This window comes from Panicum virgatum, chromosome 9N, assembly GCF_016808335.1.
Source record: "Panicum virgatum strain AP13 chromosome 9N, P.virgatum_v5, whole genome shotgun sequence".
Lineage (NCBI taxonomy): Eukaryota > Viridiplantae > Streptophyta > Magnoliopsida > Poales > Poaceae > Panicum > Panicum virgatum.
This window is the reverse complement of record NC_053153.1, coordinates 48,869,863-48,878,953: the sequence shown is the minus strand read 5'-3', so window position 1 is coordinate 48,878,953 and position 9,091 is coordinate 48,869,863. Positions and strand designations below refer to the sequence as shown.

The following is a 9,091-nucleotide window of genomic DNA, read 5'->3' as shown; positions in this document are numbered from 1 at the left end:
TGAAAGTGGTAAGGATAGAGTTCGATACAACTTACCTCTCATGGGGGTTCTCCCCCAAGCTAGATTCAAACTCACTGCTGTTGGTTGGGATTAAACTCAGCCCAATGGTTGTAAGCCCTCCACTCCTACTGTAGTTGCAACTGTCGTTGCTCCATGTTGTGGATCCTCTCGCCTGTGTATCGCTGCCAGTCCTGATTGGACTGGATGTGCTGGTCTAGCGACTCGTCGATGTTATTGGCGCGGATGTTCAGCTCGCCCAATTGCTAAGTAAAAGAGCTGAACCCTCTGGACGAAGCTGAACATTGGGTGGTAAGTGGAATCCTGCTAGAGCTAGAACTGGTGGACTGGCGCTTTGGGGCTTGTCGTGCCCACTCGCTGGAGTTAGCACTCTGCCACGACGAACCACCAGCCTCATGTTGATGTGAAGGTTGTGGTGTTGGCTGCTGCAGTTCTTCCCTTCTGGCCCTGCTACATGTAATCCTGCCAGGCAAACCAGAAACACTATGCTAACGGGCTTTCTCTTGTGGAACAAGAGGTATGATTAGCGAACAGAAGATATACAAATGATACCATGCATTTGGCAATGGGATTTTATTTGCATAACCTAAGGAAAAGAAAACCAATGAATCATTCGGGCCTTTCTTGAGTGTGTGGCCTTGAACCAAATAAAATTCATCGATCAAAACACGGTCATCCTCAATGAAAGGAACGAGGTTCCCATCTAAGATGCCCATGTTCAATATGATGCGTGTATCCAAAGAAGTGCACTCCATGGGACCCGTCATCCTAAAATTTTTAAGCCATTGCTTAATCATTGCTTTCGCGGGGGAGACCTTGACCATGTCGTATAATATCATCAACTCATCATTTTGCACTGGTCGTAGATCATCTCTTGGAAAGAGAGTGATGGTCACCCACTTGTGAATTAAACGAATAGTCGGATTTGAATGCCATTGCACTGAGGTGCAAACTTGCCATGAACAACTTGACCCGAAATCAAACCCCAAATCTCATGTCGATTAAAATTGCGGCAAGATTTTTCAAGGGAAACTGACAAACGGTCACTAAAACCAAGGAGGTGTCTGAAATCTCGCCAAGCATAGTAGTATTCATTCTCGAAGAATCGGAAACGAACACCCTTACCTTCCTCCCGCAGCATGCAAAGAAACTGGATGGTCAGGAGACGAGAAGCATCCTCCTCAATGCGCAGAAAGCCATCCCATCCGATCGCATGCCAAACACGAGCGAAGTCAACTTCCATACCTGTTTTCTCGAGGAGGTCCGAATTAAAGGCTTTGGTATGACCAAAGCTTCGATGCTTGAGAATGGCGTAGGCTTGACGTTCGCGATCATCCCACAAGTCGAGGTATGGTACGTCTTCATCATCAATCTCCATGTCCTCGGTTTGCAGCTCTGCAGCTTGCTCCTCCATGGGTTCTTCTTGTTTGTCTTGCTCATAGTCCATCGTTGTTGGTGTTGGTGTACGTCCGGGAGAGTGATGGGAGCTCGACGCACCCCGCGAACGGGATGAGCTTGACCCCATCATCTTCTTGAAAGCTTAGGAGATCTTCCGTCCTACACCCTTCATGCTTGCAATAAGAACGAACAAGAATGAACCAAGAACAACTTCATTCGGGTTACGTTAGCGAAGCGAAAATAAATTTCTTACCCAAAAGTTGTCCCTCCAAGATTCTTGATGTTCTTGCAGCAAAGAAAAGAGAGAGAGAGAGAGAGAGAGATTTCTTGAAATCAAACTTGAGCCAAAATCCAATGAAAGCATGAGCAAGAATTTGTGAGAGGAAGTGAGAGTGAGAGAGTTGAGTGTAAGAGCTCAACACGCTCTCCTCGGCCTCTATTTAAAGAGAGCATGGCACATGCAAGCATGGAGAGGCCGACCACAACGGCTAGGGAGACATTGGAAAAAGTGGGGCCTGGGCAACGGTCACCTGGGGCCGGCCGACCTGTGGTGTCGGCCGACCCCCTGGTGGGCTTGCTGCCCCTCCCCTTTAGCCAAGGTTCCTTTCCAATGGACACTTGTTTCAAAATTTGAGTGCACGGCCAAAGTTTTGCTCGAAAAGATATTCAATGAAAATTTTCAAAGGATTTTGAAACTCAGAAAATATTTTTAGTATTTTTGTGAAAAAATGTGCTAGAAAAATTCCAGCATGCAGAAAAATATTTTTGTGCTTTTTTGTTTTTAGAGCATGCAGATGGAGACTTCAAAAGGGTGATGAAAAAACAAAAGGTGGAAAAAGCAAATATGAGATAAGTACCATTTATCTTTAGCAAGGGCTCGTCATTTAAAGTCTGACGTGCAGGACTTTTCTCCGGTGTGCTTACCATTGATCGGCATGTCCTGGAGAATTGGACGAGAGTGTACTATCGATCTTTCTCCACACCTTCTTTGATCTTCTCTTCTTTCTAGATGTGGTCGGTCATGGTTCTGGATGGGGGAGTGGTTCACCCAGAGTGCCTGCCCTTCGTTATCCAGATGGATCAGGAAGCGCTACTCATCCCTGTGTTTAAACCTGAAAAACATGTCCTCCTTTCCGACACGGAAGCAGATTTCTCTTCTTCCGACGTCAATCCTTGCCTTGGCGGCCCTCAGGAATGGCCGCCCAAGAATGAGCTCGATCCCGAGGTCACCCTCTACATCTATTACCACGAAATTGGCAAGGACGACGGAGTCTCGCACTCGCACCAAGATGTTCTCGACTATCCCTTCGGGATATCGAATTGGTGATTATGCGAGCTGCACACACATATATGTCGGGGAAAGAGCAGGGTATTGAAGTTTTTCGTATATTACCTTGGGCATTATGTTCATGCTTGCCCCCAGATCGCACATTGCGTGCTCATAGTTTTGGTCGTAAACTAAGCAGCTGATCATGGGGACCCCTGGATCCTCTTGCACTGCTGCCACCAGGCCATCTCAAAGGTCGTTCTTTGGGGGATTGTACTTACATGCGTGGTTAGTGGGTGATGATCGCCGGGACGGGTTACCCCATCCAGTGGACACCATGCTGATATTTTCTACGGGAGTCTCAGGTTGCCCCGGGATCCTCCCGCTTTCAACAATAGGCAAAGAAGTAACAATTTGAGCGAGTTGTGTTTATATCATTTTATTAAAACTTAATTGATTCTTAAGAGTTGAGGACAAAGTTTCAATTTTAACATTTAAACTTTCCAGAGTTTTATCATTGGCTAAAAGCTTTTTATTTATATTTTCATTAATTTTAGTTTGGCCATGAACAAGTTCTCTCAGAGAAGGTTGATTCGAATTGAAATTCGAATTAAAAGAAGAGTTGAATTGTTACCTCTCTGAAATGGTGGACGCGGTTGGTTCCACCCCTGGCCTCCTTGTTGTGGACGATACCCGTTGTTGTTGTTGATGTAGGCGGCATGTTCACGGGTCTCGAGTAGTCATTCCCCGAGTGTCCATCATTGCCACAAACTTTGCACGTGAAGTGCAAATTCATGACTTGGGCATAGTTTTCTCTATGTTTCTTGAACTCGGCCCTTTCGTTGAGGTGCTTCGGTAGGAGGTCCAGCTTGGCAATGATCATATCCATCTCCTTGACAGTATGCATGCCCTTTGTTTGGGATTGGAGTCGTTCTTCGCTCCACCCCTGGTTGGATACCATTTTCTTGATCAATGTCTTGGCTTTGGTGATCGTCATGTCGAGAAAGGCTCCTCCAGCAGCAGCATCAATATGGGCTCTGGATGTCATTGTTAGCCCATTATAGAAGCTTTGGAGGACGAGCCATTCATCCATCCTAGGATGAGGACAGGCTGTAATGTATTCTTGCAGCCTTTCCCAAGCTTCTGGGATGGATTCCATCCCTTTCTGCTGGAAACTTGATATCTTTCCGCGCAATACATTTGTTTTGCCCAAGAGGAAGAACTTTGCGAGGAACGCCTTGGAGCATTTGTCCCAGGTGTCAATGTCCTTTTTCTTGTAAAACCATTATTTCGCCTTTCCTAGTAAGAAGAAGGGAAACAACCTGAGCTTGATGGCATCGGTGGCGACACCACGTATCACAACGGTGTCGCAAAGCTCTAGAAAATTTTGTAGATGAGCATTAGCGTCCTCATTTGGCTTGCCACAGAATGGTCTAGCCTGCACTATGTTGATGAGGCTAGACTTGAGTTCAAAGTTCACGTCCCCAACAGTGACATTGGGTCCGGTAGCCACATTGGCGGTGGAGGGGACGGAGAACTCACGGAGAGTCTTCTCAGCCATAGCCTCAGAAATAGTGGGTGCTTTCGAACTGGGTTTCTTTTCCAAAAGAGTAGCAGGAGGAGGGATGACACGAGGTCGTGACCTTCTCACAAACTTCTCTGGATTTTCTGTGTAGTTTTCTAGCACAGAGAAATCAGTCATACACTACCCCTATTTTCTTCCAAAACAAAAAGAATAGAAGAAAATATAAAGTGACATTAGCTGTGCCACAGGATGTATGTATGGCACATTCACATGATGAACGTAGCTAGTTGCAGGGTCATGGAATATCCAAGTAACTCCATTGCCGTGAGGAAGTCTGGACATGAGGGCCTCTGTAGGAGACTTGGGCTGTATCAGCATCGCCAAATTTTGCTGATGAGATGTCGGCCCAGAAACTGACACGTTGGTTGGACCCATTGGCGACGGTGCTGATGCATTTGGAGCCGCTGGCTGTGGAGCCAACGTGATGTCTTGAGGCTGGGTCGGCTGTGGAGCCGATGCATTGACTTGTTGATTCGCCAGCTGCAAAGCCGACGAGCTTGCTTGCCCCATTGTAGATGAAACCATGAACTTTGGAGGCATACCAAGACCATTAGCAGATTCCCACCCAGCAGGGAATCCTATCATGAAGCCTCCATGCACATGTGTGGCCATTGGTGTAGAGCTTGTAAACACATGGTTGAACTAAGGCGGGACTGTCGTACCAATCGGCTGTGAAACTCCGATACTTCCCTCTACCTGAGTCTGAGGGTTAACTGGAGGCACTTGAAAGGCTCTTGTTTAGTTTTGGTAATTGAGTGACAACTTAGGTGGACTAATAAGTATTTATGTTGAGATACACATGAGATTAGTCCACACAAAGACATTAGTATGAGCAACATGTGCCATGGAGGAGAAATGGCTAAGGGTTGATGCTATGCTCATATAGTGTGATCAAGGAGCTCATTGCATATGAGACATGACATGGAGTTATGTGACCAAAGTGGAGAAGATCAAGACAAGGCTTGGTTTGATGGACCGGTTGCAATGGAGAAGGGCAAGTCAAGGCTTTGAAGCGAGGGACCGCGAGGCGGTGAAGCTTGGGCAAGATTTGGCGCCGATGGACCGAGACAACGGTGAAGAGCGAGCAAGGTCAAGATCGATGAACCAAAGAGGTCATGTGATGATATGGAGTGGATCATATCATTTAAGAAAGATCAAGCTAAGTGTTGACTCATGATGATGATCAAAGGGCTTGATGGAGTTTGGTGCTTGTGTGGCATCAACATTTGGGAAGATGAAATGGAATGTGCAAGGCAAAGGTATGACTTGTAGGGCATTTCATTTCACCGTTCAAAGGTTGTGTAGAGAAGTGCATGACCGGATTTAGGATAGATGGCCGTACTATCAAGAGGGGCAAACTTGTTTGCATATCGGTCATCTAGTGCCACTTGAGAGATCTAACATTGCGATGTTGCTAGGATCGAGTGGCGTGGTGAGATCAAGTGAAAGTTCTTTGAAAATGATTGTGAAATGCTAACACACATGCACTTGGTGTTGTTCACGTGGTGGTGTTGGCACATTTGCAAAGGAGAAAGAGTTGGAGTTGATGTTTATCAACTTTGGGAAGCAAGAAAGGTTTTTCGGTTTTCTCCGGAAATTAGGTGGTCTCTTGGACTGGAATACTGCTTTGATCCATTGTGTTTTGGATCAAATATTCTATTGGGTTGTGTAGCCCTCTGAATAAGCTTTCCATAAAGTCTAAGATCACCAAATTTGGACATCGGAGCTAAGAGTTATGGCCGTTTTACCGAGGTACATTTCTGCTGAAAATAGACATGCGGATGGTCCGCTCCTAGGGGGCGGACGGTCCGCCGTTATCTCGTTTGTGCTCGTGCAGAACCGTTTTTGGCTCTGTTGGTGGTCCAAAATGAACTGCGGACCGTCCGGTCCATGGGAGCGGACGGTCAGCCTTTAAAAGCTGAAACGGGCGCAGAAACTTGGTTGTTCTGTCTTGGGTGTCCAAATTGTACTGCGGACGGTCCGGCCCTTGGGGGCGGACGGTCCGTCTCCTACTGAAAATTCTGGGACAGAAACACTGCGGTTTCTTTGTGTGCTCACGTTTTGAACGGCGGACAGTCCGCCAGTCACTTCTAGATTTAGTCAGAAACGTTTGCAAATCGGTTGGTTCGAAGTTTTGAATCGCGGATGGTCCTCACTAGGGGTGCGGAAAGTCCGCCCAGGGCAATAACGGTCGACTCTGACACATAATCATTACAGTTCTAGCTGTTGGTTTTGAATGGCGGACAGTCCGGTTTTTGTGAGGCGGACAGTCCGCGAAAACTCTGTTTTCACGGGATTTGAGTGTAACGGCTAGTTTGGGGCCTCCCTCTATAAATAGAGGGTGTGGCCGGCCATTTGAAGGTGCTGAGCACCTTGGGGACTTGGTGTCCATGTGTGAGAGTGCTTGAGAGCACTCTACTCACTCTAACTTGATAGTAATCATCCGATCGAGTGAGAGAGCGATTCTAGTGCGATTGCTTTGAGAGATTGCATCGAGTGGCACTAGGTGATCGTGTTGCAAGCCGGTGTGCTTGTTACTCTTGGAGGTTGCCACCTCCTAGACGGCTTGGTGGCAAGAGGCTCCGTTGAAGCCCGCAAGAAGATTGTGCGGTGCTCCGGAGAAGAGATTGTGAGGGGTATTGTGCTCACCCCGCGGGAGCCGCGAAGAGCAACTCGTGTTGAGCGAGACGTGAAGAGCAACAAGTGGTTCGGCCGGATCATGTGCTAGAGCTCGGTGTGAGCACTCCACGTGGGAGAGTGTGACTTGAGAGTCACCACTAGCAAGAGGATCGGCGGCAACCTTGGAGCTTGTCTCAACGGGGATTAGCTTGGTGGCAACCAAGTGAACCTCAGGATAAAAATCACCGTGTCAATCTTGTCTACTCTTCTAGGTGGTTTGCATTCTCCAAATCACAAGCCTTGTATTTACATTCATCTATATCTTGTGCTTGTGTAGTTGCTCTCTAGTGTAACTAGTTAGCTTGTGTAGCTTAATTAGTTGCTCTTGCTTAGATTGTGTAGCTAAGTAAGTTGAGCTCTTGGATTTGGATTGAGTATCCTTGTCATTGAGCATCTAGTGAGCTTAGGTTTGGCTTTGTGCTTTTGCTCATTAGAATTGTGTAGGAGCTCCCCCGGTTTGTGAAGTACTAGTGCTTAGACTTGTGTGGCTTGGCATTAGATTGGTTAGGAGAGCTCTTGCTAGCTTTGCACTCCATTTGCTTTGTGTAAGATCTTTTTGGAGGTGCCTTAGAGTCATAGTTAGAGGGGTGAAGTCTTTGCTAAGCGAATAGTTTCAATTCCGCTTAAGTTTCGGTTAGCCGGCACAATTAGTTTTAGAAAAGACTATTCACCCCTCTCTAGTCCGCCATCTCGACCCTACAAGTGGTATCAGAGCCGAGGTCTCCCATTTGTGGTCCTTACCGACCCGAGAGGATGGCGACTTATGGGTTAGATGTTGAGTGTCCACACATTTTTGATGGCACACACTTTACACGGTGGAAAACTTGGATGATATGCAATTTTAAATTTATTTGCCCTCAAATGTGGTGGATGGTGGATGTATGTTTTTCTCATGTGTTAGATGAAGGAAATCTAATTCCAACACAAGAGAAATGCCTAGATCTAGACATCCAAGCTACTAACATTTTGTTTAGATCTTTGCATAATTGTATACTTGGTGAGATCATGGATATGAAAACCGCCCATGAGATTTGGAGTTATCTCAATAAGAAATATGGGGCGGCCTCCGATGATGACGATGATTTTAAGGCCAAGGAGGAAGTGCATGAGGATGGTGAGCTCATTCACGACATGGTAGTTGTGGAAGATTGCTCCACCTCATGGTCAAGTGATGATGATGATAATGATGATGATCAATCTACAACAAGCTCACTTGACATAATTGATGGTGATGATTCAAGTGTTACAAATGATGATCCTACTCCAAGCACACTTGTTGATAAAATTAGTTCATGCATGGATGATATTTATACTTCAAGCTCATCTCCATCATCACATTGCTTCATGTCACAAGGTGACACAAAGGTATCAAATTGCAATGTGATTGATCCTAATTCATATGATGAGCTCTTGAATAGATATGCTAGCATGACCAAATTATTTGAGGAAGTGTTAGCCAAAACAATCAAATTTGAAAAAGAAAACTCTTTTCTCAAAGACACATGTGAACAACAAAAGCATCTACTTTATGTCATGAGTTGTTCACATGAGGATTTAAAATTGACTCATGAGGAGCTTAGTGTTGCTCATGAGAACTTGGTACTAGATCATGCTTTACTAACTAGCAAGCTTTCTAATGAAGGAATTAAAACTAGTGAGAGCTCATCACATGGGTCAAAGGATCAATTGCAAAATATTGTTAACCCTTGTGATGTAGGCAAAAAATATGTATCCACCTCATGTGATGATTTATTGTCTATGCCATGTACTTCACATATAGATGCTTGTTCTTCTTCTACTATGCAATATGAGACTAACCTTGTAGAAGAAAACAAAGAGCTCCAAAGTCAAGTAAAGTATTTGAGCAACAAGATAGAGAGATGGACAAAATCAAAAGTCACCCTTGAAAGCATAATCAAAAATCAAAGAAGCTTCGGTGATATGAGCGGCATTGGTTCCAACAAGAGCAAGGCCAAAGGTAAGAAATGGGGCAAGAATAAATATAATAGGAAGATGAAGAAGCAAGAAGAAATGAAGCTATCTCATTTCATGTGCTTTCAATGCCATGAGATGGGACACTTTGCAAATAGTTGCCCCAACAAAGAAAACCTCAAGGTGAAGAAGGAAGAAGAGAAGCTTAAACA

The 9,091-nt window shown here is 45.4% G+C and overlaps 1 pseudogene; it reads left to right on the top strand.

The window, feature by feature from the left end:
- Positions 1 to 3,781: 3,781 nt before the first annotated feature.
- Positions 3,782 to 3,874, top strand: LOC120693620 (annotated as a pseudogene).
- Positions 3,875 to 9,091: the final 5,217 nt, after the last annotated feature.